This window comes from Scatophagus argus, chromosome 22 (genome assembly GCF_020382885.2).
Source record: "Scatophagus argus isolate fScaArg1 chromosome 22, fScaArg1.pri, whole genome shotgun sequence".
In the NCBI taxonomy this organism is placed as follows: Eukaryota; Metazoa; Chordata; class Actinopteri; family Scatophagidae; genus Scatophagus; species Scatophagus argus.
This window is the reverse complement of record NC_058514.1, coordinates 13,173,038-13,183,943: the sequence shown is the minus strand read 5'-3', so window position 1 is coordinate 13,183,943 and position 10,906 is coordinate 13,173,038. Positions and strand designations below refer to the sequence as shown.

General features: G+C 40.7%; 1 protein-coding gene across 1 annotated transcript in view; it reads left to right on the top strand.

The window, feature by feature from the left end:
• Positions 1–436: 436 nt before the first annotated feature.
• Positions 437–10,906, top strand: part of cdk17 (cyclin-dependent kinase 17) — a 36,326-nt gene continuing 25,856 nt past the window's right edge. Inside the window, exon 1 of the mRNA XM_046379768.1 lies at positions 437–785. The gene's annotated coding sequence lies outside the window, so the exon portion shown is untranslated. The remainder of the gene's footprint in view (positions 786–10,906) is intronic.

Genomic DNA, 10,906 nt, shown 5'->3' with positions numbered 1-10,906 from the left:
ATTAAAAGCACAGTACTGAAGGGCTGGACAGCTGAAAAGCCAAAGTGTTGCAATGAAATGATTTAACAAGAAAGAACGGAAAGGAAAACTATTCAAATAAAGATAGGCTTAGCATTGTTTCGTTCTGCATTTCCTTCGCTACCCTCGGCCTCGTCAAGTTGACTACAGTTTTCTATACTTAGAGTGGAACCAAGTTGAATTTCCTATTAAATTAGATGTGTCGCTGTATTGAAACACAAACTTGGAAATCTATCTATGCATGCGTATGTGAATATAACTAACTCTATAAGCTGTCTATATAATATAGAATTAAATATTTTTGCCGTTCTCTACTATGATCAGCACTAAGCTCATCATTGTCCGTTTATCTTGAAAATTGTCATTTAAAAAAAAAAAACACCTGGTCGCGGCGAACGATTTTATTTTGAAATGGTACCGGAAGTTCCGGTATTATTCGCTATGTTGTACTTGATGGTAGCTAGTTTACACCCCTCCCGTCTCCTGTGTCGACAGCAGATCCTCCTCCAGCCTCTTTAAACTGTCTTCACCGCCTCAGAAACGACATTTTGGAGGTACGGTCTGTAGCCCTCCGTACTGACACTCCTCATATCTCTCTGTGTGTTTCGGAGGATATTTCTTCTCTATCGGAACGCTCAGAACCACAAACGAACACAGACGGGAGCCGCGTTGCAGGCTACTTCAGAGGGCGGATAAAGCGGAGGAGGGCATCCGGGCCTGGCTGCTCCGGAGAGTCGGCTTGAAACGACGGAATTCACCAGTATCAGGTAAATGTGCTCAAATGTCATTTCTGGAGAACACACAACCTGTCCGACAATGGACACCGTGACGTTACATTTCGTTCGGCTGCTTAGGACGAAGACCGAACAGTGGCGTGTGGAAATGACAACACAGAGGAAACGGCAACTGAAAAATAATTCAACCGGACTCCAGTTTTATTTCGTATTTTACAGCCACCTCCTGTTTTAATCCCTGCAGTTACGACTGTTATGTACGCACATCGCACATATTTGAAACAAAATCTCTTATTTTGCTATTTCGGGTATAAATATTTTGGTCTGTTTACATAACGTACGTATTGGCAGGCAGGCTACCCCCCATCAACAGGGACCCGATTGGATATTTTAGAGGGATATTATAGAAAAGCCACGTGCAATTTACAGGAATCTGATTTGAATGACGACATAAACTATCATACTGATATATTGAAATGAAGAGAGAAGTACAATAAGGCGTTTTTAGTGTGATTTCTGGGCATGCATTTACCACAACTAATACCGAAATGTCATTGACAGATCTCCAAAACTACAATAAACCTGCTGTAAAATCAATGTGTAAAACTATAAGCACAGTTAAAGACATGTGTGTGTGTGTGTCTGTAAAACCACAGACTACAACCACTGATTTCCTTTCACATTTAAACTAGCAGAGTTTCATTTTTGACAGTGAAAATGTGTCAGTGTTGTTTATCTCGAGCATCTGTCCAGGGTAAAAAAAAAAAAAAAAAGCATGTCTTTGCAGCCACCTCAAGTGTCCAGTAAACCCAACACAACCCCAAATGATATTAAGTGAATTACCATTAGATAAATCCAGCATCTAAACTTCCAAACATGTTTCATATTTCAATTTCTAAGTTTAAAACTTAGTGTGTGCAGTCCACTTGTCAGCCATGATACTATGATAGCAGCATATGATGACTGTATGAATCATGACCGGTTATATTGATCGCTTTTCATTCTGCAGTGAAGCATCCGTTGATGCATTTAGGCTCTTTTCCACTTCCTGTTTGACCCTGATTTACTTCCACCATCCTACATCTGGAGCAACTGGCTGCTCATGTGCGTGTGTGTGTGTGTATTGACCCATATTCAGATCTAGGCTGTTGGCTGTGAGAGCGATATACCCCCACAGGACGAAGTAATTACCCCGACAGCCCCCTTCCGATGTCTGTGGACCATATAGCAGCACTCGTATTGATCTGCCTCTGCATTATGTGGCATACAACAGGAACACGAGACGGTGTACTGTATATATACATGCACGCACTCACATACACACAGTTTGTGACTCTTTCTTCTTTGCCCATCCGGTGAGGACACATGCAGTGAAATAAGTTGTCTTTTGGCAGAATCAAGTTTTGAGATGTGTTATTGGTTTCAGTTTGAGAAAGCAACGCGCCACGTGACAGGACTGCAGCGAGTGTCAGTGATTGGTTCAAACAGACAGATTTATAGCAGAAACCCTTGGCCTCTGCTGGTTAATCCTTCAGTGTAATTTTCTACAAGTCAAGTGCTAAATAACTGGAGTGCCCCTTAAACTTGCTTAAGATTGCACTTGTTGGAAACATCAGTGAAATGTGGATAATGACAGAACGGTGTTATGAGGCTAACAGCTTGCCATCAGTTGAAATGTTCTGATGTTCCACGCTGCAGCGGTTTGCCTTGTCTCAAGCTGGATGTGAGGATGTAGATGAGCCAGAGCATCCACAGTGCTGATCACCTTTGCTGAAAAGATAATGTCAGCATTGTATTACAGCTGAACGTAACTGCACTATGACACTTTTTAAACTGCATTTTAAAATGTGTCTGTATATAAGCTGACAAAAACAACCATTTGTGATGTAAAGCATGATGAAATCCTATCATGCTTTGTGGCAAAGCCAAATGCACTTATTGATGATCAGCCTCCAAAACACTGTTGCTACTGACAACCAGACCAGCAGCTTGCCATGTCTTTCTCTCTCTCCAATTTATGTAACTCCAGCTTGTGCAATGTTTTATTGATCACAGAGGTGTGTGTATATGTCTGTGTGTGCGTGTGTACGTGTACCTCTCTGCATGTTCACAGCTCTTGATGTTTGTCTTTTCTTAATTTGTGTGTGCGCTCTCATCTCTTTCAGTGTGTTTGGATCATTTTATATGTTTCCGTCTGTGTGCTTCATGTGTGTGTGTGTTTCTGTTTAAGCTCGTGTGTTTCACTGTACGTGTGTGAGTTAAGGTGTTGGAATGTGTTTCAGTGAATGCAGCACTGTATGTGTGAAGGTCTTGCCCGTATAACTCAGGGTGTGTGTGTGTGTGTTTGTTCATATTTGTGAACATGTATTTTAATGGGTGTTTGCATATATCAATCCACATTTACTGTGTGTGTGTGTGTGTGTGTGTGCGCCTTATACACACAAAAGCATTACTGGACCTTTCTTATCCCAATAAGCTATTTCTCTCCATCTTTGCTGTTAAGAAATATCCAGTGCTCTATTTGTGTATTCTTTTACCTGAGGAAGTGCAAAAAAGACAGAAAGCAGACGAATGTAACTAAATCTGAGAGGCGGACTTGCTAACAGCCCTTGGGGCTGATGGGAAATGTCTTCCTGCCATTGCACTGCCACAGGGTGGACGTCATGTAGGTAAAGTAGTAATTATTGGGTTTTTTTGGGGGTCTGGCTAATTGTAGGGCTTCAGAATGAATACAATTAGTGTGGGCTGGGTGCAGCAAGAACACACATTTACACACATTTGTAACCATATTGCACATATACACACACACAAGGAAAGTTATGCAAGCCATGCAAAGAATGTGGCGTGTTGTGAGTTCATGGTCTTTCTCTCTCTCTCTCTCTCTCAGACACACACACACACACACAGAGCTTATTTCTAGTTCTAAAAAGTGAAAAATTTGGGTGATGCTGCATCACACACCTCTGTCAGCCTGTCGGTGTGTGTGTGTGTTTGTTTTTTTATTTTATAGTCAAACAAAGCCATAGTGTGTGTCTGTCTGTCACTCACACTCACACATACACAGAGTCATTATTCCTGTATGTTTTGGCATCATGCCCTGTCAAGTTGCCCCCAGGTAACAGCATACCATCATGCTTTGCTGTGTGTGTGTGTGTGTGTGTGTGTGTGTGTGTGAAGGGTTGAGTTGGGTGACTAGGATTGGCTCATAATCTGGAGATTAACCAGTGGCTTTGTTAGAGCAGCAGCAGCAGACAGAGATTATACAAACATACACACAGGCCACATAAAAAAAAATAAGCAGACTTACAGTTCATTCATGAAGTCACTTTCCCTCGTGTGGGGCAGCACTCACAAGTGGTGTGAGTGAAGATGTGAAGATGCTGAAATATTCATCATTTGCATGCACACACACAGCGATGGTGTTTCGCTCTCTTTCTTAAAATAACACCAGGAGGGATGAATAAATAACTTTGCTAATGGATTTATTTATTTATTTATTTTTGTGCAAAACATTTTTCATTGCAGCATTGCTTACATCATGGTCTGATTATTAAACACATAATGAACCCAAATTAACCCTCACTTTAAGCCTTAACTTGATTTAATCCAATCAAGCATGAACTGAGTGTTTGAAGAAGTGCAGCACAGATTATTATGTTATTATGTTGATCATTAACAGCTACATAATGACAAATTACTGATCAGTGACATGCAGACATTTTGATATGTGACTGACATCCCCTGATAGTACTGCTGACCCCTGTGAACATAAAGTTCTGTGGCTCTCAATTGAAAATTGACGCCTCTCAAGTTGTGTTTTAGATCTAAAAGCAATTCTAAGGTATCAAATTCAAAATGGTTCTCGTGTTATATGATTGTAATAGTCAGTTTTATGTGCATACAAACACAAAAATACAAATACGTGGTGCAGTGTTTGTGCCAAGTGCAGTCAGCTGCAGTTGACATTCTGCTGTTCAGTACATCCCGTCCTACACAACTCTCACCACCTGCCTGCTTCCATAAAACAATTTTTGCACCGTTTCTCATAATTATAACAAAGAAGTTATTCTGCCTGCAGTCGAATTTGATTTATTTCACTCAGTTTGCACAGGATCTTGTTTGACTCGTACTGCAATTGTGAGCTGTGGGATTTTAAAACAGACTCTGTAACCTTGTTCCAGTCGCACTCTCTTACCCTGATGCCTCCTTTTACTTTAAATTGCAGTAGGTTTCCTTTTTAATCACAAGAAGGAATGTCTAATTATCCCCCCTTTCTTCCCAGCGGGTTAATCATTGCCTCACAGAAAGGCGTTATCTGCAATCAAGTTCACAGGAAACAGTCATGAAAAGTAGACCACTCATGAAACCCACAGAGACAATAGTCAGACCTTGTTGCTTCTTAACTTAGCCTTTAATACTTAATTCAGAAGTGGGCCTATAATGGGCCAAGGTTCCCTGTACTCTTCTGAGGTTTTATGTTTCTCAAGCACCAGTAAGCATCTCATTTATTTGTTACCTGAAAGGTCGGATTAATTTGAGGTCAGTATTACCAGGTACGTTTGCACACACATTTTTAATCTGGTCTAATCAGATTAACACAACACTCCTACATGGGCAGTGATGGCAGCCATGACTGAACAAGGTGAGGAACTCCAGAAACTCCAGCTTAATCAAGAGCAAACCCAAGGATGAGGCGGTCAGGTTCCAATCCTAAAATGATTGACAGGAGCACACGTGAGCATTGAAGGTAGAAATGAGATAAAAACAGTAAACAGTTGTTCCTCAGGAACATCGAATCATTGCAGTGAGGCAAGAAGTAGAAAATCTTTCCCTGACTATCTGCTGCAGACAAAGAGAAAGAGAAGTTAGTGTATTCAAATCTGATCAGTGGCATCCATTGAGCCAAAAACGGAACCTTGAATTCAAAAAGTAATTCAATGGACTTTTGCTCCTGGCTGCTACCATCCTAAAGGACTTTTATTCAGACATTTTATTCACATTCTTGCCATTTGTCTGTAGAGTAAATATGAAGCTACCACTTAACGAGAGTTTAGCCTGGAGGGAAACGTGTGTGTGTATATGTCTGTGTGTGAGCTTGTGAAATCTTGTTTATGCTTTAATCCATTCTTTTTGCCCTCAAGTAAGCTATAAAGTGTTCTGAGGTTTCTATGGAAACTCAAGTTTCATATTGATACTATTATTGAAAAATACCGATGATACCCAGTCTAGACTTTAAAGATATTGTGTGCAATGGACAAACACTCAAACAAAGTTGGAAATGATTTATTCTTTACCTTTTCTCCAGCCATCATAATTGTGAGGTATAATCAAGCTTTGTGTATCACAGCACCTGAAGTGGACAAGCAAATGTTGGATGTACTGAATTAATGGGTTTAATTAAATGTTGCATCTTTGTCTCAGACTGGGACGTCCCACCTGACTTGGCACATAGAAAAGGAAAGAGCCCATAACACTGTTTATGGTGTGCACAGCACACACACAAAATAGGGCACCTGGGGGAGTGAACACCTGTTCCCAAAGGCCTCGGGGTGTATTGAGATGAATTTGGGGCCTGTGGTGGGGCATGAGAAAGAGGATGCTCAACTGAAAGCCATAAAACTGACAGAAGAGGAGGAGCAGGGATGTTGATAGAGGGAGGGAGGTTAAATTCCTGTTGTTCTGTTGTGTAAGACGACCTGCCATCCTTAGAAATCTCTCTGTGGTTGAGTGTTGCTTTTGTTTTTCTGTAGTTGGGCGTGGACGATTGTAGCTGTTGTTACTCTGATCTGAGAACGTTTGTAGTTGGCAACTTTGCATGTGGATGACCCCAGCTGGCAGCAAGAGGTCACTGATATGGACGGAACAAAAACCGGAAAGCATTTTTGTTCATGCAGCTTTTCAAATTAAAAGCAGTAAGATTTGGCTAAAAGTGATTCATTCAAAACCTTTTTTTAATCATGCAAAGAGAAACGGCTGAGGGAAGTCACTTAATATTTTGCAGCCAATGCATGAGACACTATTTCTCATTTCTTGTCATTATACATACGAAAATGTATTAATACTTATTTCAAAAAATTCATAATGTTGAAGTTCCTCTTTGAGCGAGCTCAGATGCTCTTTCAGGTCGTCTGTTTCAGTACAACTTAATATGCATTTTGCGCTGTCATTGGTGGCACAGCTTAGCACAGCTTAGCACAGCTTGTGTGCCATCTTAAGCTTGTACAGTTTCCCATCTCACTACACTGGAATGTGCCATCTCCAGCTGTGTGTTTGGATTCACCAACCAAACATCCAGACAGGAAAACACACATTCCTGTACGTTGTATTCATTCAACTCTGTGTGTGTGTGTGTGTGTGTGTGCGACAGACCGGAAGCTTCTCGTTAACCCTCGTTAGTCTGTTGTGGATGCAATGAGACAGATGAGCGTTATGTAACAAATAGACCAGAGGATAAGGAGGGTGTTGATTTCACAAACAACAGTGGAGGTGAGGGATACAGGGTGGATGTGTTAGCAGCAGGTGGTTCATGTTTTCCTAACTAAATACATTTTTATTGCTGTAAAAGGATTGTCCAGTGTTCCCCTGAGAACCAAATCTACATCACAACATTAAATACGTGCACATGCATAAGTAAGTTTAAGAAAGATAAAACTTGGCAATTTTCTACGGCAACAAACTAGTGATGGCAAGACTCTTGTTTATACAGTCAGAGGTTGGAATGAGGTAAGCAGAACCATGTAAACATCTTTCGCTGTGCCTCTCACATGTAGCGGACAGGGCTAGATGGCAACCACTTTCACTAAACAAACAACACAGAGGCTGTGTATAAATGTGAGAGGCAACAGCAGCATCAACAGAACTAAACACCAGACTGAGCTACATGACTAAAACAGCAGTGGATGCCTAATTTGCTTATTATTACCACAGATCAATATTAAAAGCAACCTGGGATCTGGTCACACAACAAATACCGTAATTTCCAGACTATAAGTCACTACTTTTTTCACATAATTTGAACCCTGCGGCTTAAACAATGATGAGGCTAATTTATGGATTTTGCCTCAAGACGAAAGTGACTCTGAGAGTGACAACGAAAGAGAGACTGACAATGTGGAGACCTGCGGCTTATAGACAATTGCAGCCTATATATGTACAAGTTTGTTTTCTTTTAAAATTTAGTAGGTGCGGCTTATATTCAGGAGCGCTCAATAGTCCGGAAATTACGGTACTCACGACGCTAAATGCTACTGCTAAATTTCTGCTTCAGTTAGCTAATGGTTTCATGATTTCTTAAATAGCTGTAGCTACTCTCTAACTCTAATGTTAGAGTTTCTTCTTCTTTGGATAAGACAAGACGCTGCAGTGGCATATTGTTGGCTGCCATCATTTTATTAATGGTCCTTTTGTTGTTCATATATTTTATTTACTCCAATACTGCACTGATATTCCACCAGTTTCTTCATTTTAGTCCAGTTATCCAGGCTGAGTAAAATGTGCAGAGTCAAAACATATCTGTCCAGCTGCTCCGAGGTCTTTGAACAGCTTCCTCTTTTGAAAAAATGCCAGAGTTACAACATATTTGGAGACTTATTTTTACAACAGAAATTACATTTTTGTTGTCAAGTCCTGAATAAAAGTAGCATTTGGTACTGGTGCAGAATTCCAGGTCCTGGAATTTGTCATCAGCCTCAGCTTCTCCAGTTTGCTTTTAGCTTTGCCTGTTTGTGTTTGTTTGCTCCCAGTCAGCATTCTCACACACGTAAAAACAAACATGTACATGCACACTTTAGCACACAAAGCACTTTTAGCCTGGATTGCAGTAGAGGAGTCTACCTGCTGCTGAGAGCTCCACCTCTTGTGAAGTGTGTGTGTGTGTGTGAGAGTATGTGGATTGATTACAATGTCAATGTGAACAGCTGATAAGAGGATCATCTATCTTGCACACGATCTCTGTTTTGTAATTGGAAGAGGGATGAAGTGTTTTGCCTTTGGTGTGACCTCGAGCTAACCCTCTTCCGCCTCACACACACATGCACACACACACAGACAAAAAAAAAAAATTATATCTATATATATATATATGTATATATACATACATATATAGGTACTCAGCATGTTTGTTCCTTTCTAACCTCACCCTCCTCCTGCTGCAGACAGACGACACTGAAGTGTCTGGGCGTGCTGTCAAAACTTGGGTGTGTGGGTGTGTGGTTGTGTGTGTGTGTGTGTGTGTGTGTGTGCGTGCGTCAGCTGCGTTCCCTGTATGTTCTGTGGCCTGTGGGCTTTATGTTTGTCATGTGGCAAGACAGCAACGGGGTAATGGTGCACTATGTGTTGTGTTTACATTTGTTTGTGTGCGTGTGTATTCAGCCTTCAGACCTAAAAATAACGTCTTCCCTCCAGCTCGCCCTTCCTCTCCTCAGTCTTTATCTGCATTTTTTTCTTATCTCTGCTATTAAACCCCAAAATCCTTTGTTCTTCTCATTCCTCTTCTCCTGTCTTCTCTGCATCTTGTTTTTGGATGCTTGAGCATTGTATTAGGATACATACCTTGTATGAATGTACAGATGTTGAAAATGAAAACCTCTGATGGACTTCCATCATATGTGCTAAGTCTGTTTTCCGCTATTTAAGGGGCACCAAACGTCGTGAATCAGTGGTCAGTGTATCTAGAGGTAGAGAGGTAGATAGATTTATTTGCCCATACATGACCAGCCTTTTCCCTTGATTGTTTTAACTCATTTTGTCAATATCAAATCTGTTTCTTAAAAAAAGTCTCCTTCTGATGTTATAATTAGCTGGATGTAAACATAGCATGAAAGGCTTTGGTTCTAGAGGCATTTGTCCTGGATAAATGGTCTTACTGCTTCCCTTTTCATTTGATCCATAAAAACACTTTAATATATGCTGTTGAGCTGAGTGATGCACAGGTAGGAGCCACCAGCGTAAACCAAACGGGGATATATATAAAGAGAGTTTTTTGATGTCATTAATAAAGCCATAGTTAACATGTTCATGTGAGGAACCATGCATTCATTGCTCCTGTGAGAACAGTTTGGAACAAATCTTGAAGGAGACCACAATGAGGTGCATTGTAGAAATTGTGATATTTAATGTTGTCTTAACTTCTGTTTCCAGACCTAACTTGTCTAACTTCATTGACTAGCAGACCTGTGCTGATAAACATCGGCATGCTTGCAGACACAGTCACAGACTTTTGCACAGATTAGGAAATTCAGTCCCATGGTGGACTGAAAAATAAAAATGGCAGCATTGGAAAGATTTCACACATGAGAAAACAACAACAGTTGCCCTGCTCATTTCCCATTGTGGTATTGACTAGTAATCACTCAACAGACTGAAGCCTTGGGATCAAAATCAGCAATGTGTGGATGAATCTGGTGTCTGTTGTTAAACTTTCTGACTTCAGTCTCACTTTTCTTCAGATCTCTCCCATGAAACCTCATGAAACTGTTCTCCCTTGTTTCTCTTCTCTTCCTACATCTCTCTATTATCCACAGGCATGATTTCATTCATGGCCACTGGAAATTTCCTATTAATATTAACATTGTAGCCTTTTGTGCTTTTACAGAAAAACACTGGGTTATTTCAGCTCCCCCCTCTGGATCAGTCATGCTGAAGCTCTTTTTTAGTTTCTCTCAAGCAAAACAAAGGGTCTTTCAGTGGAAAGCGCCCACTGCACCGGGCAGCAGCACTGATGCCCTGTTTGTGTGTTCTCATAGCTGCACAAACACATGCTTGTGGCTGTACTCAGTAGGGTTCAGCTGAAATGTACTAATAGCGTTGATATGAGGCTGAAGATATTTTGAATTGAACTCTTTATTTTTCCTTGTCAAAAAGTGACAATGAAACACAGATTCTAGACATTAAAAGAACCTAGGAAGTTCTTATATTATAAATATAAATATTCATTCGCTGAGAAAAAATGCAAACTCCAGTTGGGTTCGGGGCTGGAAAAATATCTGGAGAGCTAAAATATAGGGAATCAGCAGAAAGTACAGTCAGTGTGAAATTGGCCAGAAATTGTTTATTTCAGCAGGCTTCATGGTTGCGGTAGTCAAAGATATCAGATGGATGGATTCATCCACCCTGTAGGCTTTAAAGAGGTGACACCCTTTGGTGCTCCTGTTCTT